The sequence below is a fragment of the Rhineura floridana genome, chromosome 2 (genome assembly GCF_030035675.1).
Source record: "Rhineura floridana isolate rRhiFlo1 chromosome 2, rRhiFlo1.hap2, whole genome shotgun sequence".
Lineage (NCBI taxonomy): Eukaryota > Metazoa > Chordata > Lepidosauria > Squamata > Rhineuridae > Rhineura > Rhineura floridana.
In genome coordinates, this window is record NC_084481.1 from 146926970 (window position 1) to 146953169 (window position 26200).

The following is a 26200-nucleotide window of genomic DNA, read 5'->3' on the forward strand; positions in this document are numbered from 1 at the left end:
GTTGGAACCAGCGTGGAACAGGAACAAGATTTGGAGTCTATGGACTTTAGAAATAAAATCTATTGTTTGGAACTCAATGTTATCTCTGAAGAAATGAATGAAGATTCTAGAGATAAAGTTATCAATGGCATGGATAATCTTCTGGACTGGAATGATGTGATGGAGCCCAATATAGAGAAAATCTATGGAATTAACTGCAGCCATGTGACAATGGAAAAACTTTTAAGAGATGACCCAGTGTATTTTGAAAAAAAGAACAGAGATATGATTTTACAGCAGTATTTCAGCAACCTATTCAGAATGGATGGCAAGAAAATATTTGGGATAGAGGTAATCCTCATCAGACTCTTACTATATGACTATGGCTTTGACAGCAAGATTATTATGGAATACTGATAATGGAAGATTGGATATTGAAATTACTGGACTTAACAAGACTACTGAAGATGGAAGATGGAAAATGGAACTAATAGAGATAATAGAACAATGGCTACTGAAATTATTGAACCTAACAGATTCTGATGTGATGGATTAATTGAAATGTTTATTTTGACTATGGTTATGACAATAAGATTATCATAATTAGTAATGAGATGGATTAATCGATATGCTTATCTGGAAAAAAAAATTGATAGATATATTTCTTAAAGAATTGAAACCTCTCTTTGACTTTTTGTGGAAAGAATAAAGTAATGTTTATGAGATTTGATGATTAAGTAAGATAACTACTGGAGGAAAGTGATTTTATAATATGACTTAAGAGACAGGATTGTTATATATTATAGACTTATAACTGATTTGATCTTTGACAAATGGGAAGTCAATATTTTACTCTTTATTTTTTATTTTTGTTTTTTTTTTCTTTTTTTCTTTTTGTTTAACTATTTTTGATTTTGTTTTTTGTCTTTGAATGTTTTATGATTTTGTCTTGTATGTTTTATGAAAATCTGAATAAAAATTATTGAAAAAAAAAAAAAAAAAGGAGTGTCTCAATTTGCACAAGATAAAACAGTGGGAGGTGAAATATATTCTAGCAAAATTCTAGGAGTGCTCTATGTTTTAATTGACCGTGCCCACCATGCCTTAAATGAAATGGTTTAAACATAGCAGGCTGAAAACATGCATCCTCTTTTTTTCAACAGCTAGAGTCATTGCTGAAGTAGCAACATATTGTAATCAGTCTGATTTTACATCAAACTAGTTTCACATTCAACTGTTAATGCACCCAAAATAGAAATAGAACATAGCCTCCAATTTGAAACACAAAAGGCTGTCTTCACCATCATACGACATTGACCAATAAAAAGGCTTTGAAATTAATAAAAATAAATTTGACACAGATTTCTAGGATGAAAAATGCGAGAAATAAACTTTTCTAGATTAGATTGTCTGTAGAAACATTAGAAACACAGGAAAGAAGCAAAGTAAGAACACCAACAAACATACAATATATAATTCTCCATCTTTGGAGATGGCAGGTGTTGCCACCACTCCCCATATGCTCAGAGGCACATGCTACCAAATTCTTCCAAGCTACACAGGAAGTGGGTTGGACTGTGAAAGACCAACCCAAACTGTGTTTGCATTTTGACAAATTTGTAGGGCAGTACAATATCTCAGAGAGAAGGTCAGGTCCCCTGGTCCCCTGGTGCATTCACTATAGCTGCACAATTTCCCTGCTTTTTAAAGTTTGATAGAAATATCTGTTGGCTATAGGTACGTTCTTAAACCGCAAGGTTTTTTCCTGTTAGTGAATGTATATTGTAACTGGGATGCAGTTTGTATGGGGCTTTCCAGTAACAAAATCTTTTGATAAGATATTTTTTAAAAAAGACTGTCAGCAAATGGTATAAGAAGATAAGAACATGAGAAGAGCCTGCTGGATCAGGTCAATGGCCCATCTAGCCCAGCATCCTGTTCACACAGTAGCCAACCAGATGCCCGTAGAAAACCTGCAAGCAGGACCTGAGCATTCACCCCTCCTGCAGTTTCCAGCAACTGGTTTTTTGGAAGTATATTGTCTCTGCCTGTGAAGCCAAAGCATAGCCATCATGCCTAGTAGTCATCGACAGCCTTATCCTCCATGAATTTGTCTAATCCTCTTTTTAATCCATCAAGTTGGTGGCCAGTACTGCCTCTTTTGGGAGCAAATTCCATAGTTTAACTATGCGCTGTGTGAAGTACTTTCTTTTGTCTATCCTGAATCTTCCAACATTCATCTTCATTGGATATCCACAAGCTCTAGCGTTATGAGAGAGGGAGAAAAACTTTTCTCTATCCATTTTCTTCATACTATGGCTTTTTTCTAAACTAAAAAGTCCCAAATCATAGAATAGCAGAATTGGAAGGGGCCACCGATTCCAACCCCCTGCTCAATGCAGGAATCCAACTTAAAGCATACCTGACAGGTGGCTGTCTAGCTGCCTCTTCAATGCCTCCATTACTGGAGAGCCCACCACCTCCCTAGGTAATTGGTTCCATTGTTGTACTGCACTAACAGTCAGGTAGTTTTTCCTGATGTTCAGTCAAAATCTGGCTTTCTGCAACTTGAGCCTATTATCCTGTGTCCTGCACTTTGGGACAATTGAGAAGAGATCCTGGCTCTCCTCTGTGTGACAACCTTTCAAGTACTTGAAGAGTGTTATCATGTCTCCCCTTAGTCTTCTCTTCTCAAGGCTAAACATGCCTGGTTCTTTCAGTCTCTCCTCATAGGGCTTTGTTTGCAGATCCCTGATCATCCTCGTTGCCCTCCTGTGAACTCTGAAAATGCTGCAACCTTTCCTCATAGGGGTATCACTCCATCCTCTTGATCGTTTTCTGAACATTTTCTAGCTGTACAATATCCTTTTTGATGTGAGTAATTCCTTATAAAATGTGGATGTTTACAGTTATGTCTGGTATCTTTTGTTACTGATACTGGGCAGTTGGTTAGAACTCAGAGATATGCTAAAAACACGCTTATAGCTTCAGCAATAACTTCTCAGTAATCCCAAGGACACTGTCAAAAAGTAAAGCTCTGATGTTTTCTAACAGGAAGGTCAGGAGAATGAATTGTCAGTGTTGTGCACCATCTTTTCATCTCCACATTAAATATGCATTGCTTTTACTAGCTGCGCAGTTTCAAAGTATGTTCTGTCGGCTGATCAGTCTTTCTTTGATACCAGGGCATGGATATCTGTGCATTGTCTGTTGATTAAATTAACATTGTTTTGTGCAATTACATTTTATCAAGATATGGTTGTTACAATAATGTAGCATTAATTAATAATAATGAAAACGACCCAACAGGACCCAGTGTGATAATCAGGGGATAAAGTGAGTCTACAGTTGTGTTGTAGTAGTGGTAGTGGTAATAATAATAATAATAATAATAATAATAATAATAATAATAGAGTTTAGTTAGTTAGTTTAGTTTACTAATATATATAAAACCCCAATTAGGATTTCATCCTAAATTAGTACATTAAATAATTATTATTATGTTATGCTTCTTGCCATTTCTCCTTTTTTCTTTTAAATGGTATATGAATTCTGGTTTTCTTTTACAAATTCAGTTCTTTTAAATTCCAGTTCTCTGTCTTGCATCTTTCAGTGTGCCAACTCATGCCATGCATACCAGGCTGATACCCTGATAATATTGGAGTTCTATTTATTAATAGATTTCAATTTTCCATAAAGCCCAATAGGGTTGTTTAAGTTTCCCTAAGATACCTAACATTTATTTATTTATTTATCCGATTCACAAATCATTTCCCATGAAATGTCCCAAAGTGATTAACTATTAAAAGATCATTAAAAAAAATCAATAAAAGCATCGACAATTTATATATAAATTGTTATTGGGAAGAGAATAAAGACCCAAGAACTGTCTGATATGACACAAAGTCTGTCAGAATTCTGCAGCCAGGTTGTTGGGCGGAGCACCTGGATGTGCACCTATTCTGCCAGTCAGCTACCAGACCAAGGCTTAAGGTTTTGTTCTTAACATATAAAACCCTGAACAACTCAGAACCAGATTACTCGAAAGACCGCCTGCTCCTATACAGACCTGTAAGGTCACTTGGGGAAATTCTACTTGTACCACTGCACCCTACTGAATATCATAGGTTGCGACACAAAAATGAGCAGTTTCTGCTGTTGCCCCTATATGATGGAATGTCCTTTCCTCTGCTATATGTGAAGCAGCAGTCATCATTTGCTTCAAACATCTTGTAAAGACTTATATTTTTGCCCAGGCTTTCTCTGACCCCTAAGATTGGACCCTGTTGTATGTGCTGGAATCCCCTCAATTTTTGTTTTATTTAGTTTCATATGCTTTTTACATTTTAATACTGTTGTTTTATTGGTTTTAGGTTGTATTTTGTTTTAATGACATTCTTTTGTATATTGTATACCACTCATTTGTAAAATATTAAGTTGTTTATAAATGCTTTTAAATAATAAAATAAGTATGTAATTGGAAGGAGCTCCAAAAAGTAGGTGTTACTAAAGGCCTAATCCCTACATTGTATGGGATAGAACTCCTCATGAGATAGTATCTTCAGGAAGCCTCCTCATGCAGACCACAGTGGTTGGTTGGGTACATAATTGGTGAGATGATATTTGAGGTATCCTAGTCACAAGCTTCGTATACCGGTACCAGCACCTTGAACTTGTATGTGGAAAAAGCCAATACTATATGAAAGTAGTGTATTCCACTCCCCACTCCCTGGGCCTAGGACAGCTGTTGCTACCTGTTCTGCCTTATAGTGATAGGGACTTTTTATCTCTTTACTTTAGATTTATGAATGGGTTAGTATATTAATGCTGCCACGCACCCTGTAATTTTGTCTCTCTAGTCTTCTCTTTTCTTTCAATAAAAGAAAACTGGTTTGGACCTGCATTTCTTGAGGTTATGCACATGCTACATAGGCACATTTCAGGGCAAAGTGTCTGGTTTATCCCTAGTAAAAGATCTCTCCCCTCTCAAGGAGGCATGTTTAATGGCATAAGTGGGTAGCAGATTCATTATACACCCACAAGGGTGGCTGTATACTATAGCCAGCATGGATTTTTTGCCATCTTGGTTGATGGCATGCATGCGTGCTACATGTGTGCATTGCTGCCATCAACCAAGATGGCAGCAGAGGCTTCAGCCCCTTAGGGAAAACTTGGCCGCCATCTTGATTGATGGCAAACCTGCGTGAAAAAAAGCAGAAAGGTAGGGAGAAGACGGCCCCAAACACCAATCAGCCGAAGGGCCCTCCTCAGCTTAATCCGGCCCTATAGCAGGCTGAAAACATGCATCCTCTTTTTTCCAACAGCTAGAGTCATTGCTGAAGTAGCAATGTATTGTAATCAGTTTGATTTTATGTCAAACTGCAGTTTCAGATTCAACTGTTAATGCATCCAAAACAGAAATAGAACATAACCTCAAATTTGAAACACAAAAGGTTGTCTTCACCATGATATGACATTGACCAATAAAAAGGCTTTGAAATTAATAAAAATAAATTTGACACAGATTTCTAGGATGAATAATGAGGGAAATAAAATTTTCTAGATTATATTATCTGTAGAAACATTAGAAACACAGGAAAGAAGCAAAGTCAGAAGAACACCAACAAGTATACAAAAATATAATTCTCCATCTTTGGAGATGGCAGGTGTTGCCACCACTCACCATATGCTCAGAGGCACATGTTACCAAATTCTTCCAAGCTACACAGGAAGTGGATTGGACTGTGAAAGACCAACCCAAATTTTGTTTGCATTTTGACAAATTTGTAGGGCAGTACAATCTCTCAGAGAGGAGGTCAAGTCTCCTGTTCCCCTGGAGCATTCACCATAGCTGCCCAATTTCCTTGCTTTTTAAAGTTTGCTAGAAATATCTATGGGCTATAGGTACGTTCTTAAACTGCAAGGTTTTTTGCCTATTAGTGAATATACTCATGTTCCCAATAGACACGTGTGTTAATAGTCTCCACTTTCCCTTGTGCTGCATGGAGAAAGACTGCCGTGGGCTTCTACTTGTGCTCACTTGAACTCATGTATATGAGTACAACCTTCCCCTGCCACATGCATTTGAGGACCCTGACAAAGCGGAATGCCTAACTGCATGGAGAAGTATACTCATATTCAAGTGGGCATAAGTAGAAGTCCCTGCAGCCTGTCTCCATGCAACCCAGGGAAGGTTGCGGAATGAGAGGGATACAGTGCACATAATGACATTGGGAGTGGGGTTTATGTGCACATCCCTGTCCTCATCCAGAGTTTGAATGTTTGTGTGTTCAGGCAAATTCCTGAACATGTTTGGTACCAGCATTTTTCTGCCTGAAGCAGAAGCCAAATGCCATCCTGTAGTACCATTGCCAAACTCTGTCAGAGGCCTGATCTGGATTAAGTGAAAGATGTTTCCTACAATTTGGGATGGAAAAAAATTATCTAGCTTGCTTGGAATCACTTTCGCATGTTTTACTTATGATTCATTTCTGCATTAATCTACTTTTTTTAAAAAAAGTCTCAAAATATGTATTGCATATTTTAATCTGTAATTTCATTCAAAGTACATTTCTAAATTTGTGTTTTGATGTTTAATCTGCCTAAAATTGCATCACAACACAGAGAGAAGTGTGAAGTCTGTTGGAGAACTAAATTCTACGTTCAAAAGGACCAGAACAGGACAAATAGGAATTTAGACAGATCAAATTCATCAAGCCTCCAACAAGGCATGGACATCTAGTTAAAATGTAAAAGATAAAAGAAAACGCAAAACATCTCACATCCTAGGTGGAAATAATGGTAGCATTTATTTCTGAGAAAACAGAATGCCCACATAATCTAATGCATATCATTTCCTTTTTATTTCTCCTCTGTTACTGACTTTTTGGTTTACTTTTCATCTCAAAGTCCTTGAAGAACAGTGTTTCTCAAAGTCCTTGAAGAACAGTGTGATCCTCATTTGATTATTGTAGCTTTACAGAGAGTCAGAAGATTGTCATGTCCTTGTCCATTTTGACCTTGACAATATATATGAACATCTTTACTTTTTCTTTGTTGAACAATACACACCTTCAAGATACTCAGGGTTGTCAGGGTTTTTAAAAATAAATAAATATTCAGTCCTTTGGTTTAACTTAATTTGCTGCTTCACCTGGTGACATCAAGAAAACGGATCCAGTGATACTAATGGAATTACATTTTCACATGATAACCTTTCAAGGCAGATTGAGACATTTCCCATATAGGTTTACATAGAGGACAGAAAATTATATGTAAAAATGATGATATGCTGTAGGTATCCCCTCCCAGCCCCTTTATGCACTAGTAATGCATTTTAAACAGAGCAAAATTGCTTTGATTTACAACTTGTACTTACAGAGCAGGGAAAGGTGTTAGACATACTACGTGTCCTGAGCAGGATAAAATCTGTAGAAAATGTAAAAAACAAAAACAAGTTTGGGGAGGGGGTGAATAAACATGATAAAATCTATATTCATGGAATATCTGTATTTGGTGCTTTGAATCTTTTTTGGTCCTATCCTAATTATCCATGCTGCTGGAGCAGAAATCAAACTCTTCACAATAATAAAAGTTTGGATGCTTTCATAGTTCATGGAACAGAGTCAGAGTTTAGAGTAACCAGTTATGCAGTTTATTGCAAAAACTAGGGAGAATATGTACATAGCATTATTTAACCAAATTATTTGCTTAGGTCTACATAGGCAGTTGGAGGTGGGGATGGCTGAGGGAGATGGAGAAGTGTGTGATTGATCAAGGAAAGCTGAAGAGGGTAAACTAATGCCAAACAAGAAGATGGAGTACCAGACAGGCATGTGGAGAGCCAAATCAGATTAGATGTTCTGCTTGCAGGCTTCTGATAGGTATCTGATTGGCCACTGTGAGAACAGAATTCTGGTCTAGATGAGCCTTTGGCCTGATCCAGCAGGGCTCTTCTTATGTTCTTTTGAAAGGTTTGTCCTGAAGTGGCATAGCTAACTTGTTTGGAGAGTTAGAGACCCAAGAAAGGAAATAGAGAAGAAAAGGAAGCCATAGACTATTGCCTATTCCAAGGTGAAGGGGGTAGAAGAGGACTTCAGACCCGAATGCAAGCTGTGGTTTCTCTTGGAACTCATGCAAAATAATAATAACAGTAACAACAACAATTTATTATTGTTGTTGTTTTGTTATTGTTATTATTTGAAGAGGGTATGGAGAGAGAGAGAGCCAGGAAAAAGCAAAGGCCACAAATAAAATCTGAACCTGACCTGAACCCCAGTACTCTTGTTTGTGCCCCTGCACAGCCCTGAACTCACCATCGTCTTGTCCCTACCAATATATGGCAGTGACACCTGGTGGTGCTGGGAGGCCATTGCTCATCCTACCAGGTGAGCTGCTCCTCAACTGGGGATTGTATTCAAGCAGGGATGGAGAACCTGTTGCTTTCCAGGTGTTGTTAGCCTCCAACTCCCATCAGCCCCAGATAGCATGGCTAATGGTCAGGGATGTGGCAGTTGTGATTCAGCAACATCTGGCAGGCCACAGGTTCCCCACCTTGTATTAAATGCTTGGTTATTCAAAAGAGGGTTTCTTTCCTAAGACAGAGGAAGGGAAGGGTATTGATTGAGAGAGTTAGAAGGGTTTTCTTTCCTTCCTGCCATGGGTAGTGAGTATACCATTGTGCAAGTAGGTTGCAAAGACAGTTTTGTTTGGGCTTCTAATCTTGATGGATGCTAACACACTCAATGTATTCCTCTACCAGTGAGTTGTGCAGTACTTTCTAAGTGGTGAATTCTCATATATTAAGGCCCCAAGAAGTCAATTATTAGCTTAATTAGACTGAAACTGATGGAGAGCAGGACATATGCACAATCCAGAGAACCTAGGCCTGCTGACTGAGAATAGGAACCACTCCTCTGGTTTATACAAACAGAGGATAGCCAGTATAGTTTTGCTGCTGTTTGATCTTTGTGACTAGTCCCGCAAACCTCTGGAGTCAAGGTGCTGGGGAAAAACTAAATGGCAAGAGAATGTGCATTTTTGGCAACAGGGATATGGAAGTTATGTCTCCCTTAATATATGAATGGATGGATCCAAGACATAAGATGCTATTTCTAAATATGATTTGGATGAGTGTTGCATCAATACAAGAAGAGCATCAGAAACAAGAGCACAAGAGCACACTAGTTTTCATTTTACATTGAGCAAAATGTCAATGGTGAAGGGAGCTTGCACTGGAGGGTATGCTTTGTTTTTCATTCAGATCCTGGGCAGAGATTGGTTTATGAAAGCCCAAAGAGGAGCTAGTGTGTCAGACTGCCTTTGCCTCTTGTCTGTTTCAAAAAGAACATTTTATTTATAAGTCAGAGAGAGGGACATCCATGGCTTCTGTTCTAGTCCCTTTGCCTTTTGTCTCTTGATCGCTGCTAATACTTTGCAGCATATGTTTACTTTTCATTTGGGGCATAAATTGACTTTGATGTAACATTTATGCCAGGGCTGTTATTTATTCCGTGGTTTGCTCTTGAAGCAAAAGAAAAATATTTAGTTGGAAGAACTTGTAAAGCAAGCTACAAAATGCATTCAGTAGTTACTTCTTCTGCACAGTATTGAACTTATATCTGGGGGTTGCTTGGAGCCCTTTATTTTCATGCACTGAATACTAAAGGCTAGAACTAGACATTGCAGGAGATGTGGACTAGTGTTGCTACTGGAAACAGGAACTCTGTGCTGCTGCTGCTGCTGCTGCTGCTCTCCCTCCTCTCTTTTGGTAACATTTAATAATACCAAACTTATGACGTGGTTATTGAATTGAATTGAATTGAATTGAAACTTTATTTTTACCCCGCCCTTTTTCCAAACTGGAACTCAGGGCGGCTTACAAATAAAACTACATGTAGTTAAAAACATAGAAAAACATACAATTAAAATACAATTAAACTATGCACAACCTTAAAACAGTAAAAGACACTTAAAAATCTAAAAACAATTTAAAATAATACAGATAATAATATAAAACAATAAAACAGCCTTGTAAAGCCCAATCCTACCTCTCTTTGACTTTTTGTGGAAAGAATAAAGTAATGTTTATGAGATTTGATGATTAAGTAAGATAACTACTGGAGGAAAGTGATTTTATAATATGACTTAAGAGACAGGATTGTTATATATTATAGACTTATAACTGATTTGATCTTTGACAAATGGGAAGTCAATATTTTACTCTTTATTTTTTATTTTTGTTTTTTTTTTTCTTTTTTTTTCTTTTTGTTTAACTATTTTTGATTTTGTTTTTTGTCTTTGAATGTTTTATGATTTTGTTTTGTATGTTTTATGAAAATCTGAATAAAAATTATTGAAAAAAAAAAAAGTAAAGCCCAATCCTAAACACCTTCTATCCCAAAAGCCTGTCGGAATAAAAAAGTCTTTACTTGCCGACGGAAGGATGGCAAGGAGGGGGCCATTTGTGCCTCCCTAGGAAGAGAGTTCCAGAACCTAGGAGCAGCCACCGAGAAGGCCCTATCTCGCGTCCCGACCAATCGCACTTGCGAGGGTCTTGGGACTGAGAGAAGGGCCTCTCCTGAAGATCTCAGGGCCTGGGCAGGCTCGTATAGGGAGAAACGGTCTTACAGATAGCCTGGACCTGGGCCGTATAGGGCTTTAAAGGTCAAAACCAGCACTTTGAATTGTGACTGGAAACAAACTGGCAGCCAGCGGAGCTGTTGTAACAAGGGAGTTGTATGGTCCCTGTAACCAGCCCCTGTTAATACTCTGGCTGCAGCTCTTTGTACCAGTTTAAGTTTCCGAACAGTCTTCAAAGGCAGCCCCACGTAGAGTGCGTTACAGTAGTCTAAATGGGATGTAACTAAGGCATGCATCACCATAGTCAAATCAGGCATTTCCAGGAACGGGCACACCTGGCGCACTAGTCTTAAATGGGCAAAGGCACTCCTGGCCATGGCCGAGACCTGGGCCTCCAAGTTCAGAGCTGAGTCCAGGAGCACACCCAAACTACGAGCCTGTGTCTCCAGGGGGAGTGTAACCCCATCGAGCACAGGCTGAATCCCTATTCCCTGATCTGCCCTTCAACTGACCAGGAGCACCTCAGTCTTTTCTGGATTTAGTTTCAATTTGTTCGCCCTCATCCAGTCCATCACTGATGCCAGGCACTGGTTCAGGACCAGGACAGCTTCCTTGGCTTTAGGTGGAAAGGAGAAATAGAGTTGGGTGTCACCCACATACTGATGGCACCGAACCCCAAACCCCCAGACAACCTCTCCCAGCGGTTTCATATAGATGTTAAATAACATGGGGGACAAAACTGAACCCTGAGGGACCCCATAGGTCAACGACCAAGGAGTTGAACAGGAGTCCCCCAGCACCACCTTCTGAGTTCGTCCCTCCAGAAAGGAATGGAGCCATCGTAACATGGTGCCCCCAAGTCCCATCCCAGCAAGGCGGTCCAGAAGGATACCATGGTCGATGGTATTGAAAGCCGCTGAGAGGTCCAGTAGAACTAACAGGGACACACTCCCCCTGTCCAGCTCTCTGCGAAGGTCATCCACGATGCTTCTGTTCAGCGGCGTCACTAGCGGGAGTGCGGGGGGTGTGGACCTCCGGTGCGTGCCCTCCCAGGGGCATGGACGAGGTGGCTGGGCTTGCATGCGTGTGCACTCAAGGCCAGCCATCCCGTCCATGCCCCTGGGAGGACACGCGCCAGAGGGGCACCCAGCCGGAGAAGGCCTGGGAACGCTGGCGCTCCTCCCTCACCCCGCCGATGCTGCTCCCGGTCTCGCCCGCCCACCTGCCCGCCTCCGAGGAGTTGGAGCAGCCTTGCCGGGCAACGGCGCGGGGCAGGGCGGCTCTGGGTGTCACCCCCCTCATGGTGACACCTGGGTGCGGGCCGCACCCTCCGCATCCCGGTAGTGATGCCCCTCCTTCTGTTTCTGTCCCATCAAAAGTCTAGCAGCAGCATTTTGCACCAGCCAGCACTTCCATACCAGGCCCAAGGGAAAGGAAGAGTGTGACCCTGTTACTTCTAAATACCTCATTGGCTTTTGATGCCATTGAAGATGGTATACTTTGGGACCAGCTCTGTGAGATGGATATCACTGTTTAGTTCTGATCCTGCCTATGGGTTTGGGTCTGGAGAATATAATTGGGGTAGTATCTCTCAGCTCCCTGACACTCATGTGCCACAGGGCCCTATATTATCACTGATGCTATCTGACATTATATGAAGCTATTGGGGACGATCATTAGGTGTTTGGGGCAGGGTGTCACCAGTATGCTGATGATGCCAAATTCTATTTCTCCATAACATTTGAGTCAGGTGAAACCAGGTATGTTCTGGACTGGCGTCTGGATGATGTGGTGGGTTGGATGAGGGCCGATAACCTGAGTTTAAATCCTATGACTGGGAGATTGGCCAGTTGCCTTTTCTGAATGGGGTTGCACTCCCTCTGAAGGAGCAGGTACACATTATGGAAGTACTCCTGGATCTATCTTTGTTGCTTGAGGCTCAGGTAGTTAGGAGTGGAACATAGGAATATAGGAAACTGCCTTGTACTGAGTCAGACCTTTGGTCTATCTAGCTAAGTGTTGTCTACACTGACTGGCAGCGGCTTTCTAGGATTTCTCTCCCAGCCCTATCTGGAGATACCAAGAAATGAGCCTGGGACCTTCCACATGCAAAGCAGATGTTCTACCACTGAGCTACAGCCATTCAGTGCCTTTTAGCAGCTTCAGCTAGTGCATCAGCTATAATTGTTCCTATACTGGGATGTCTTGACTATGGTGGTTCAAGCAATGGTAACCGCAAGGATAGACTGTTACAGTAATGTGCTGTATGTGGGGCTACCCTTGAGACTGGTTTGGAAGCTGCAGCTGGTACAGAATTTTTCAGCCCAGTTGTTCTCAAGAGTTGACTACCGATAGCATATAACACCTGTACTGGTGGAGCTGCACTGGCTGTCATTATTCTACCAAGCTATCTTCAGAGTCTTACTATTGTATATAGAGCCTTAAACATCATGGGGCCAGTATACATACAGTATCACCTTATTCCTTATACCCCTGTCAGGTCTTTGCAATCTGTCACTCAGGCATGTCTGATGGTATATGGCAATGTCAAACTGTGTCAAACAACAACAACAATGCCTTTAGAGTGGAGACCATGATATTGTGCCCCATGATATTCTGATTAGCAAGCTAGCTAAATGTGGGCTGGATGGAACAACTATCAGGTGGATCCACAGTTAGCTCCAGAATCATACTCAAAGAGTGCTTATCAATGGTTCCTTCTCAAACTGGGCAGAAGTAACGAGTGAGGCCCCACAGGGCTCAGTCCTGGGCCCAGTGCTCTTCAACATTTTTATTAACGACTTGGATGAGGAGGTACAGAGCATGCTTATCAAATTTGCAGATGATACAAAATGGGGGGGGCATAGCTAATACCATTGAAGACAGAAACAAAATTCAAAGGGACCTTGATAAGCTGGAGCATTGGACTGAAAAGAACAGAATGCAATTCAACAGGGATAAATGCAAAGTTCTACACTTAGGAAAAAGAAACCAAATGCACAGTTATAAGATGGGGGATACTTGGCTCAGCAATACGACATGTGAGAAGGATCTTGGAATTGTCATTGATCACAAGCTGAATATGAGCCAACAGTGTGATGTGGCTGCAAAAAAGGCAAATGCTATATCAGGCTGCATTAACAGAAGTATAGTTTCCAAATCACGTTGTATTAGTTTCCCACTATTCAGCACTGGTTAGGCCTCATCTTGAGTGCTGTGTTCAGTTCTGGTCTCCGCACTTCAAGAAGGATGCAGAAAAACTGGAACAGGTTCAGAGGAGGGCAACAAGGATGATCAAGGGACTGGAAACCAAGCCCTATGAGGAAAGACTGAAAGAACTGGGCATGTTTAGCCTGGAGAAGAGAAGGCTGAGGGGAATTATGATAGCACTCTTCAAGTACATGAAAGGTTGTCACATAGAGGAGTGCAGGACACAGAATAATGGGCTCAAGTTTCAGGAAGCCAGATTTCAACTGGACATCAGGAAAAACTTCCTAACTGTTAGAGCCATATGACAATGGAATCAATTACCTAGAGAGGTAGTGGGCGACACTGGAGGCATTCAAGAGGCAGCTGGACAGCCATCTGTCGGGAATGCTTTGATTTGGATTCCTGCATTGAGCAGGGGGTTGGACTTGATGGCCTTATAGGCCCCTTTCAACTCTACTATTCTATGATTCTATGATTTTAATTGAGATTTTGTACACCACATAAATTTATTTTTATGAATTTGCAGTATAGAAATGAATAAATATAAATATTGCACCATCTGATATATAATCAATCCTTTTCAGAAGCTTACAGACCCTGCACATTCCAGCACACCATCATTTTGCAGCTTCTAATTTGTGACCCTGACCCAGCTCTGCTCATGTGAAAACAGTAGTGCACAATTGCTTAGCAGCCTTGGATTCAGACAGACAATAATATCAGTGTCATCAAGTTATTTCAGTGGGTTCCAGATGACCATTGTGATACAGATGCCAATGAAAATGCACATGAAAGGGGGATAGACACAGCTGAGATAAATGATAATAAAACACATGCTCTGCATGCAAAAGATCTTAAATTCAATCCCTGACATCTCCAGGTAGGGCTGGGGAAGACTCCTCTTTGAGGCCCTGGAGGCCACTGCTAGTCAGTGCAGATAATGACGATACTGAGCTAGGTAGATAAATAAACTGACTCAGTATACGGCAACGTCTACTGTTTCTATAACCACATGCAGCAGCTGTGCCCTCACAAGCCTGCTTCTACACATGTTCTTTCTTTGCTACATTGAGGCATCTATGTTCAAAAGACAAGTTTATTTTAATTTTTATTTATCACCATCTAAACAGTTACCTGGCACTTACTTTTTTGGATAATGGTTCATGATTTTGCCTATCCAAATACCTGCAGGCAAGAAGAGTTATTGAAACAGGTGCATGTTTTGCCATTTGATTTTATTTCTCTGCAGAATCAGTTAAATCATTACAAAATGCAAACAATAACAATTGCATTTATTTGGATTTACTATTCTAACATCTGCTCAGTATTCAGTGTTTATGAACTGAGCCTGCTGCCTTAAAATCAAAAGAAACTGCTGTCATCTGTTATATAAGCATCCTTATTACTTTTAATATTCTTTAAATATTCATACAAAAAAAACCATATGGAATTCTGATTAATTAGTTAATCATAACCATGAAAGACCGGTTCATTTTGATTACAGGGGTTGCAGAAGGGCAACTAAAATCATCATAGTCAAAACAATGCACAGGGAAAGAAATGAAGAAAAAAGTTAAAATATTCTTTCACATTTCATTTATAATGCACATAAAATCAAACAAGAAAATTCAGTCAGGAGATACAATCTGGTGAAATCTCTGTGGGGGGAAAGGCAGGAATCAGCAATGAGAAAGAGAGAGAGAGAGTACAGGAACAAAGAGTAGGGACATATAAAAAGCCTATATGTACACTTCTCTAACTTACGAAGATGGATATTATAAACTGTAGTGGAAGTGGTTTGAATATAAGCCCTTTTCGGATATTTTACTTAAGAGTTAAGAAAGCATGTGAGGGGTTAACTGTGATGGCGGGCGTGCTAGTTCCACCATCCATCTGCATTCCTGTCACTGTCAAAATCATGCAGGGTAAACTTCTGAAGTAGGGAGCTCCTATACTCATGGTGGCTTCCTGCACATTTTAGAGAGCTAGAACTCTTGAGAAGGCACCCTGTATTTCAAGGCATTTTGGTCGGTGGGTGGGTCAGTGGGTGGGTGGGAGTACTGAAAATTGCACCATGCTTAAAATCTGTCTTTACTCCTAGAAACTTTTACTCTTGGAACTCTAAAAATAGAAAAATTTCACCACCAATTATCCACAATCAAAAATACTTTAAGCATAAAACTTACAATTTAAAATCAACATATCTCATTTACCTTGGCGAATACTTGTATTTAACTTAAGAACATCTATTTTTAGACTTCCCAAAGAAGGAGCTTATAATCTCATTTATGAGCTCAAAATGGGTGCACACACTGGGCTTTTCTCTCTCTCTTTGGATTTTTTTTTCTCTGTTCATATTCTATGCACCTGTGGATTTTTATCCTCCTTTTTTCTTTTGTATATGGACTATTTACCTATGAACAGAAGTAAAATCTCTGATAAAAGAGAATCAGGTTTTATGGAGAGAAATCAGTGTTTACTGAGCCTAATCAAAGCTTTTCTTTCCACTCATAATGTATATAACAGTCATTTTGAATGCTTCACTTGGTGTTATAACGGGACCTAATACGCTACTTGCATTAGTTTCCAATGTAACTAGGAAATGAAATGAAACATTTCTTCAAGTTGGGGATCAAACCCTTATTAATTTTATTCCTGTAAGATTCCAGTTCATAATATATTCTCTCTGGGAGAACTGTGTGTGGTGAGGACAGAACTGTGTACACCACATATACCAGGTGCAAATGTTTAGCCTCAGGTGTACAGAGTGTCCAAATTTGCATAGGCCTGATATGTGTAAAGTCTAAAAGGCATGCTTTTGTTTATTTATTTATTTTATTAGATTTCTTATCTGCTAATCACCACAAGGTGACAATAAAATATATCATCATAAAACAAATAAAACAGTCATCCATAAAACAACTGTAAAAACAATTAAAAACAGTTCCATGTATAAAAAACCAAATCCATGTATGAAAACAATGCAAACATTTAAAAACATTCCCACACATAAAAACAGTTAAACATAGTTCCAATACAGATGCAGACTGAGATAAAGCTCTCCACTTAAAAGGACTGGGCAAAGTAGGTACTGAAAAGACTACAGAGATGGCACCTGTATAATATGTAATGGGAGGGATTCCAAAAGGTTTGTGCCCCCCACTGAAGGCCTGATTCCTATATTATGTGGAACAGACCTTCTGATAAGATCATTTCTGCTGGAGACTGCCTCCTGCAGAGCACAATGATCATTTGGGTATATAAGAGGTGAGATTATCTTTTGGGTATCCTGGGCCCAAGCTGGATAGTGCAGTATGAGCCCCTTGAACTTAGCTCCGTAGCTAATTGGAAAGTATTGTAATTCTTTCATCAGCAGTGTAACATGGTTGCAATAGCCACACTAACCAGTCATTCCACCATATTTTGTACTAGCTGCAGCTTCTGGACCAATTTCATGGGTAGCCCCGCAGTGAGCACATTACAGTAAACCAATCTATTTATTTATTAGATTTATTAGTTGCCCATCTGGCTGGTTACCCAGCCACTCTGAGCGACGTACAAAGCAAAAACATATAAAACATCAAAACATCGAAGGGCTAAACAGTAAAAACTAAGCAATAAGGTAGAGGCAACTCAATTTCAATAATAGGGCTTCTCGCCTGTATAGTCTGAAAGGTGTAACTTCAGATGGAAGCTCCTGGTGTAAGTCTTCCCACCCTGGCATAGAAACCAGTGTGGGTGATAGTCCGTTTGCCAGATCAAAAGCAGCAGCCCCTCTTGATCTTAACGTCCAGCAGCTCCAACAGGGAGGAGGGCAGGCTAAACAGGCCCCTCAAAGTCGAAACTAACAGGGAAGTTCTTCTCAAAGAAGCCGAGGCAAAGGAGCCAGGGTGTAAGTGCAGCCGATATCAAGGTGAAGTGGACGAAGGCCAGATGGTAGGATGGCGACAGCTGCAGGGGTGCCTCCTGGCCCTCAGAAGCTGCTGAAAGATCATCACAACAAAGCAGTGTCTCCCAAGGACAGGCTGCAGCACCAGGTCCGCCGAGAGGCCACAGCCCATCTCCGGCTCCAGCCTGGCTCGGCGCTGTCCACTGCGAGAGGTGGCGGCGGTGGCGGCCTGGTGGCAGCGGAATGTCAAATCATATCCCTGGGTCATACAGACAGCTGGCGTCTAGGTCCAGGTCAAATACGAGGGAGGCAGCATAGGAAGAAGGGAGGGGGGCTCCCCCATATTTCCCGTGTGTTCCCGTGCGTTGTAGCCTCCGGCCGAGGGGGAATTACCCCATAAAAGCCATTGGTGGAGGGGCTCCATCGCCTGTAGCTGTTGCCTCTACTGCCATCTAACCGGTCACCAATCTGCAGATTATGAAGCAGATCAACAGCAGTGGTTACTGCCAAGCTGGTAAAAGACACACCTAGCCACTGAGGTCATATGCCCAAATGCCATGAATGATTTGCAGAGTTCATGTAGGATGTCATGACATGCTAGACAGGTATCTGGAGGCAGTGATGGGCTGGATGTGGGCCTTCAAACTGAAGCTGAATCCTGAAAAGACAGATATGTTATGTGTTCCAAGTTCTCAAGTCCAGGAGATGGGAAGACAACTTGTTCTGGATAGGATTGCACTTCCCTGGAAGGAGCAGATTCATAGCTTGGGGGTACTCAATACAGCATTGTCACTGGAGGCTCAGGTGGCCTCAATGGCTAGGAGTGCCTATTTCCAGCTATGGCCCCTTTTGGACAGAGATGACCTGGCAACAGTACTCCATGCTCTGGTAACTTCCAGACTGGATTATTGCAATGAACACTGTGTGGGACTGTCCTTGAAGATGACTTGGAAACTTCAACAGGTCCAAAATGGAGTGGCTGGATAACTGCCTGGGGTTCCTTTTAGAACTCATATAACTCCTGTTCTAAAACAGTTGCATTGGTTGCCAGTTGTTTTTTTTCTGGGGCCCAAGTCAAACCCTAAATGACTTAGGTCCTAAATATCTCAGAGACTATCTCCTTCCCTGCAGACCCTCTTGGGTGTTAAGATCAGCAGAAGGGGCCTTCTTGGTAGTTCTGCCACCCTCAGAAGTTTTGGGGCTGGTGGCCATGGAGAGAGCTTTCTCTGCAGCAACCCCTGAGGTGTGGAATTTCCTCCTTACAGATGTGCATCTGGCACCTTCGCTGTATAGTTTTTGGCAAATGCTAAAGATGCACCACTTTACCCTGGCCTTCGGCTCCTGAAATGTATGTTTTCAGAACCCACACTATTCTTGTGATTGAAACGTATTTTAATTCTTTTTAATATTGTATTTGAGATTTTGTAACCCGCCCTTGGACCTATTGGTAAAGGGCGGCCAATAAATATATTGTTGTTGACATTGTTACTATTATTTTTAATGTGGTGTCTTACCAATGTGCAAGATCTTTGTGTGTATCCATAAAACACCACACACAAAAAAACCCTTGATGCAGTCATATCTATGATCACATACATGCTGAATCACCACATTGCATTCTTGCTTGTTTTAAGGTTATCTGGGGTCATATTGAATTCTAATGGCACCGCAGCCTTTAAGAGGAAATATATTTTAGTTAATCTGAAGATCTGTACTGGTTACCAGTTGTTTACTGGGCCCAATTCAAGGTGCTGGTGTTGACCTTTAAAGCCCTATACGGTTCCGGCCCAGTTTATCTGAAGGAGCGCCTCCAGCATCACCAATTATGCCACCTGACAAGATCAGCCACACAAGACCTTCTCTCGGTCCCACCAGCTAAAACAGCTAGGTTGGTGCAGACCAGAGAGAGGGCATTTTCGATTGTGGCCCCCACCCCCTGGAATTCCCTTCCTTTCGACCTTCACCATGCCCCCTCCTTGATAGGTTTCCGCTGAGCCTTGAAGACCTCGCTGTTCAGGCAGGCCTACGGGATCGCTGGGGTGGGTTAGTGTTTAACGTTGTTGCTTAAATGTATGAGGGGTGATTAGTTTAATTATTGAGTGTGGTTGTATTGGTTTTATATTGTATTTTTATTTTATTATGCTGATGTACGTCGCCTAGAGTGGCCGTTAATTCGGCCAGATAGGCGACTCACAAATAAAATTTTATTATTATTATTATTATTATTATTATTATTATTATTATTATTATTATTATTATTATTATATTGTGGAAACATTTCCTTTCACACAAAGACCAGCCAAAGACTACCCTTGAGTACTTATAATAAAACCATATTGTTATTCATATTTATCAAATAGTTTTATATTTATGTAAAACAGCTATTCTTATTAATTTAGGACTTTCTTTTGACTCCACTGAGTCTATTTAAACATCCATTGAGTTAATGAGGATCAGGCCTGGAATAGTTTTAAGGCTCTTAAGGGAGATAAAATATATGACATGATAATGCCAGTAAAATCTTGTTTCTACACGCAAGAAAACTTACCTGCAGCCAACATGAAGCTGTAATACACGATTCATTCTGATTTGTGTAAAATCAATAAATCAGTCAACAAATCACTAAGAAGTCCCAGAATATACTGATTGGGATGTCACACTCTTATTTTACTGACTATAACCTTTGCTGGATCACACCGAGGACAAAAGGAGAAGGGGAAATGACAGACAGTCCCCTATGGATGTGAAAATCTGTTCTTTGATCCCTTTCCTCCCAAAGGTGCTAAAAACAATATTAATTTGCTTTTTGTACTTTACCAGTTGTCAGTGGATTTTTAAGTATTCATGAATACCTGTGCTCTACAACAGGGATAATATAAGGACCCTCAATTATTTATAACCTTAGATGTCAAACTGGAAGCGCTGAGCCGGCTGAGAGTTTAGACAGTATTCTAGCTCTTTATTCCATTTTGTTTGTTTATTTCATGCCATCCACTCATGAAATGAATGCACTGTAGTAAAGCATTTATGAATCAAAGGACATTCTTGTTCTATCCCTATCTCTCTTATGTCGCATTGTGTTTTTTGTTTTTGGTAGAGGGGCACCTGTGATAATGTTCTCATGTATTTCAAGCTTTGCATGGCAGAAAAATGAATGGTAGGAAATTGTAGAAATTCCCAGTGGTGTCACCTTAATGAATGAATGGAGTTTGCTTGTGGTTTAAATTATTTGGTCAATTTCTCAATTTTGCTGCACCCACACTAACAAAAGAGTGTTTGATGACCTCTCAAGAGAAGCGTTATGACTTGTTTTAGACCTTTATATTCATTGGGTTCATTCAGTGGCTGAAGTTCTGCTTTTGCTGTTAATAATAGGATGGAAGATTATGACCATCAGAAAGGGTAGATGGGGATATAAAGGGATATAAAGAAAGAGAGCAGAAAGACCGGACTTTCATGGGAACAGCTTGGCAGGATATGAGTAGAGATGCCAGCAAAATTCTCAAAAGCTGGAGCAAGTAGAAAAACCCCTTGTGGGAGAGATGAAATTTACAATCCCTTAAATCTTGCTCCAATTCAGATTAAAATGTGAGCCAGAAACTTCACAGCTTCCTTCTCCTGCCCTTACTAGACCTTTCCACTTCCAAAACACCATCCACACCATTCTTTAAACACAATATCTTTAAACACACTCCCTTCATTTTTCTTACCTGGCACTGTAAAGTCTGCACAGAAGGTGTAAGCTAAAAGCTAATGCAATGCAAAGGTCAGGTATAGAACCTGAGCCTGCATTCCAAATGAAATGTAATATGTGGAATAATGAATAACAGCTACTTTCAATGTATTCAGTAAAACAGCAGTTACAGTATAGCACAGTACTAAATATTCTCTTCCATCTATTCTGTTTGTGGATGAAGTTGTTCAGCAGCTGAGGTCATCACCATCTATGTGATCTCAACTGTGGAAACTAGGTAAGAGGTGACCAGAGAAAGGGGTTTTCCTATGGTTGCAGAAAACAAGTGGTGGAACTCACTGGTTGATGATCCACCTGGCTTCTTTAGTGTTATCCTTTAGAAGCCAGGCAAATCTGTCTTGTTGGTTGAGGCTTAGTTTGGTAAATTGCTCTATAGGATTGGCTTGTCTCCTGTTGATTTTTTTTGTACTGCTGCTTTTATTGATATTTACATAGAAATGTGAACTTTTTGATGTTGCTGGTGCACATTTTTATTACATTGATTTGTTCAGCTGCCTTGAATTTCAACTATGGCAGAAAGGAAGCTTCATTTTTTTTTTTAAAAAAAAGCCTAGTTACTGATAGTAGTAATTTGATAACCTTTGATAAGTTACTGATACTGGCATGCTATGGGACCCCTTGTTGCTCTTACCAACCATGGTCAGAGCTTGGAAAAGTTACTTTTTTGAACTACAACTCCCATCAGCCCCAGCCAGCGCCATGCTGGCTGGGGCTGATGGGAGTTGTAGTTCAAAAAAGTAACTTTTCCAAGCTCTGACCATGGGTTGTTGTTGTTAATAATAATACTTATTATTATATAGTTATATCCTACTGAGTAAGAATATACCCACTGAAATTAATGGACCTAAGATATTCATAGAATCATAGAATAGTAGAGTTGGAAGGGGCCTATAAGGCCATTGTGCCCAACCCCCTGTTCAATGCAGGAGTCTAACTTAAAGAATACCCAACAGCTGGCTGTCCAGCTGCTTCTTGAATGCCTCCACTGTTGGAGAGCCCACCACCTCTCTAGGTAATTGGTTCCATTGTTGTACTGCTCTAACAATTAGGAAGTTTTTTTCTGATGTTCAGCCAAATTGTGGCTTCCTGTAACTTGAGCCCATTATTCTATGTCCTGCACTCTGGGGTGATCAAGAAAAAATCCTGGCCCTCCTTGACAACCTTTCAAGTACTTTATGTCCATTCTTTTCAGTGGGTCTGTTCTGAGTGGGACTAACATTGCATACAACCCTATGTATTCAATAGGTACCTGCAGACCATAGCAATGAAGCAGAATGCAATAGGGTTTCTGCCACTACCTTCAGCTCCCGAATATCTGGATAACTCCATTCTTCTATGTAACAAATGTAATAATCATTAGCATCCAGTGTGATGGGCAGAGCCACAAAGCTGCTCTCCTGACCCTAGTGTTGCTATAGCTTACTGGGACAGTACTGGGGTGGGACATGGTGGTGGTGAGGTTGGGGCTGCGCAGATGACTGATGGAAGTACTAGACTGGGTCCTCCAGCTCTTCCTTTGCCACTGCCCTGCCCTGCCCTGCCCTGCCCCATCCCCATCCAGGTAAGCTGTAACATGTAATACCCCTGTAATATGTTCATGTCAGCATATTAATAATAATGCCCAGGAAAATATTACTGGAAAAGTATCTAATGATTTCAGGTAACCTACATTAATTACCTCTGATTGCTTGGGCATAATCATGTTATGTCATATTTCACAGGTTTCTTAAATTAATCAGGAAGATATTGAGTGCAAATACTGCTAGGCTGCCTGTTTAAAAACCATGTTCTCTTATAAATTACTGACTCTGTAACTTGAGTTAGGTGTATCACCAAGTACAAAATCACATAAGCAAAATCTATGTGAATATGTATATATTTTAAAATGTACTGTGTCTCTGGACTGGATGGGATAAAACTTGGATTATAAATAAGATAAATATATAGAGAGAAACATAGACTGCATGGTTTGCCTTACTTTTATAAGACATTTCTCAGAGGACGGGGGGGGGGGAGACCAGTCAAGGGAAATGAATTGGGATAATGCCACTAACTAATTAAGCGATCTTTCACTGAAACCTTTGTACAGTAGGCAGTCCAAAATGAAAACCATGTTGAGATACATACATTGGGAGTCTTCTGTCTGAGCAAGGCATAACAGAACCAAGACAGATAAGTACATCAGAATATAATATTGAAATACCATAAAACCAACTGATTTCTTCAGTGTTATAAATATAATGATGAAAATGCAAATATCAAATGTGACTTTAGTGCCAGAAAATGAATTGAAAAGTTCAGGAAGGGCATCTGGTACAGTCCTCACCTGAAACTGTACATGAATCATCATATCCAAAAACTTGCACATCAGAGAAAAGGCTTTATCTTGGGGGGATGTTTGTTCTACCCTAATGAAGGAGGAAGTCTCTCAAGATTTCCTGCCAAAGGGAGGGGGTAAGGAACTTCTTTCACATGGCCTTAATTAGTCAATAGGCTCAGGGGAGAGGTTGTCCATGAAAGGCGGATCTTCCCCACACTGCTCTTAAATTGATTGACTAAGGGTGGGCTTGGGCTTTATTTTGGTTGTTTGGTTTATTTGGCATTAGTGAGGTCAGGTAAGTAGCTTAAAGCATGGTCAGTACCCTAATGCGTGTTGAGTGAGGGACATTTCACTAGCCAGTTCTGGACACTGCACTTTATGAAGACAAACTGGAATGGGTTCAGAGGGGGGCAATGAGGATGATCAAGGAACTGGAAACTAAGCCCTGTGAGGACAGACAACAGAACCAGGGATGTTTAGCCTTGAGAAGAGAAGACTGAGGGGAGATATGATAGCACTCTTCAAGTACATGAACGGTTGACACAGAGGAGGGCCAGGTTATCAATCATCACAGGGTACAGGACTTAGAATAGCGGGCTCAAGTTGCAGGAAACCAGATTTTTACTGAACAGGAAAAACTTCCTGCTAGAGCAATATGACAATGGAACCAATTGCCTAGGGAGGTGGTGGGATCTCCAACAATGGAGGCATTCATGAGGCTGGACAGCCACCTGTAAGGTATGCTTTAAGTCAGATTCCTGCATTGAGCAAGGGGTTGGACTTGATGGCCTTTATAGGACCTTTCCAACTCTACGATTCTATGATTCTGTGTTTCTATGATTCAACTCCTATTGTTGGCTGACTTGAGGGAGGGGCTGCTTGGTTTGGTGCCCTCAGGGCCTGGCACGTGCCACCTTCTCAATGTGGGAGTGGGAGTGGCTGGCACCTGTTCGTTTCCCTTTATGGGAAGATGCTGTTTGCTTCCCATCAAGTTAGCTTGGGAGTTGATCTGGAGTGGTTTGGCCCTTAGCAGAAGGCAGGTGATTTTCTGTCTACCTTGGTAGGTCATACTAGCCCACATTTATTAGATGTGATTGGCACAAGTTAGTCCTTGTTATATTTTAATAAATATAACCTTTTAACCAATTCCTGTCTTCATTCTGGATATGGGACATGGCCTGTAGAGATCACCATTTAGCCATTTTCTTCTCTTTGGTCCATCTCTTCTCTCTAGGAATCAATTCTATCATTTTAACCCTTCCCTTCCCAAATAGCAATGCCTTTATATCTCTTTTCTTTCACCCCTTAAACTTCAGTGTATGTGTGTAATCATTGCAAGTATAACAACAGGGAGATATTTAGCCTTTTCCCCTCCGCACCATGGTCCCAATGAAAATCATCCCCCCCCCTCACCACTTGTGGGTGAGGGAAGGAGGAGTTCCTCCCTGGCTGCAGGATGCTATTTGGATTCCAGAATTCTGGAGCTAAGGGTTGTTGTTCTACTTGCAGCATAAAAAAGAAGAGCAGGGATTGGGCCCTGCTAAATCATCCTTGTATGGAAGCACTCTCTGGTTGCATATTTAAGGCTGTCTACAGCAACACTTCTGGAGATCTGTCTGTAAGAACAGGCTGACTTCTGCACTGTTTAGCTGAGTGCTATTAAATTCTCTAAAGATCCTCTTAAGAAGCTGGTTGTACTGTTGCATATGGATTGGATCCATATTTCACTTTCTCTGGATAGAAAGGCTCCTGTGGCAACTTTTGCCGGTTCTTCCCCTCCACCAGCACCAACTCCTACACTGTTGCACAGACCCCCTCAAAAGGCACATCTCTTTACCAGCAACAGGACAGCCCACCCGAGTGGAACTTCACTCAGGGGATGTTCCCACCACTGGGAGCAAAGCTTGGGTCCAACCCTATAAATTCAAAAAGGGAAGTAAAGGGTGGGGAGTCTACTATAACCATACATGTGATCGTACTATAACTGAATGATATCTGTAGGCTGTATGTTATGATTTCTGAAACCACGTTCAGTTTTATTTATTTATTTATTTATTTATTATATTTATACCCCACCTTTCTTTTCATGATAGAAACCCAAGGCGGCTTACATATGGTTCCTAGGCAGTCTCTCATCCAGGCACTGACCAGACCTGACCCTGGCTCACATGCCTTCAGACTATAGCCTGGGACCAGTTCATACATTTTTCATTTTCTTTTCCACGTGCAGCTTTCAATCATAAAAGGATCCCTTAGCAATACTGAATTAACAGCAGTAGGCTTCATATATGGTAAACATAATGGAAGATTTTGAAAGTGTTTGTCATGACAATAATCACTAAACTTTATCTGAAAGAGAGGTCTGCACAGTAAAGAAGGTAAGTAACTGGTAATTTGATGCTACTTCCTATTTCAGTGTCTCACAGCTGTCAAACATACCTAAGCAGAGATTACATTATTAGTACCT

At 40.8% G+C, this 26200-nt stretch overlaps 1 long non-coding RNA gene across 1 annotated transcript; it reads right to left on the reverse strand.

Moving 5' to 3' along the window:
* Positions 1 to 6842: 6842 nt before the first annotated feature.
* LOC133378331 (uncharacterized) lies at positions 6843 to 21547 on the reverse strand. Its single transcript, XR_009760959.1, has 4 exons — positions 21370 to 21547; positions 14916 to 14955; positions 7358 to 7407; positions 6843 to 7132 (listed from the first exon to the last, which is right to left on the reverse strand). It is a non-coding gene; the product is annotated as an uncharacterized LOC133378331 (long non-coding RNA).
* Between the last annotated feature and the right edge of the window lie 4653 nt (positions 21548 to 26200).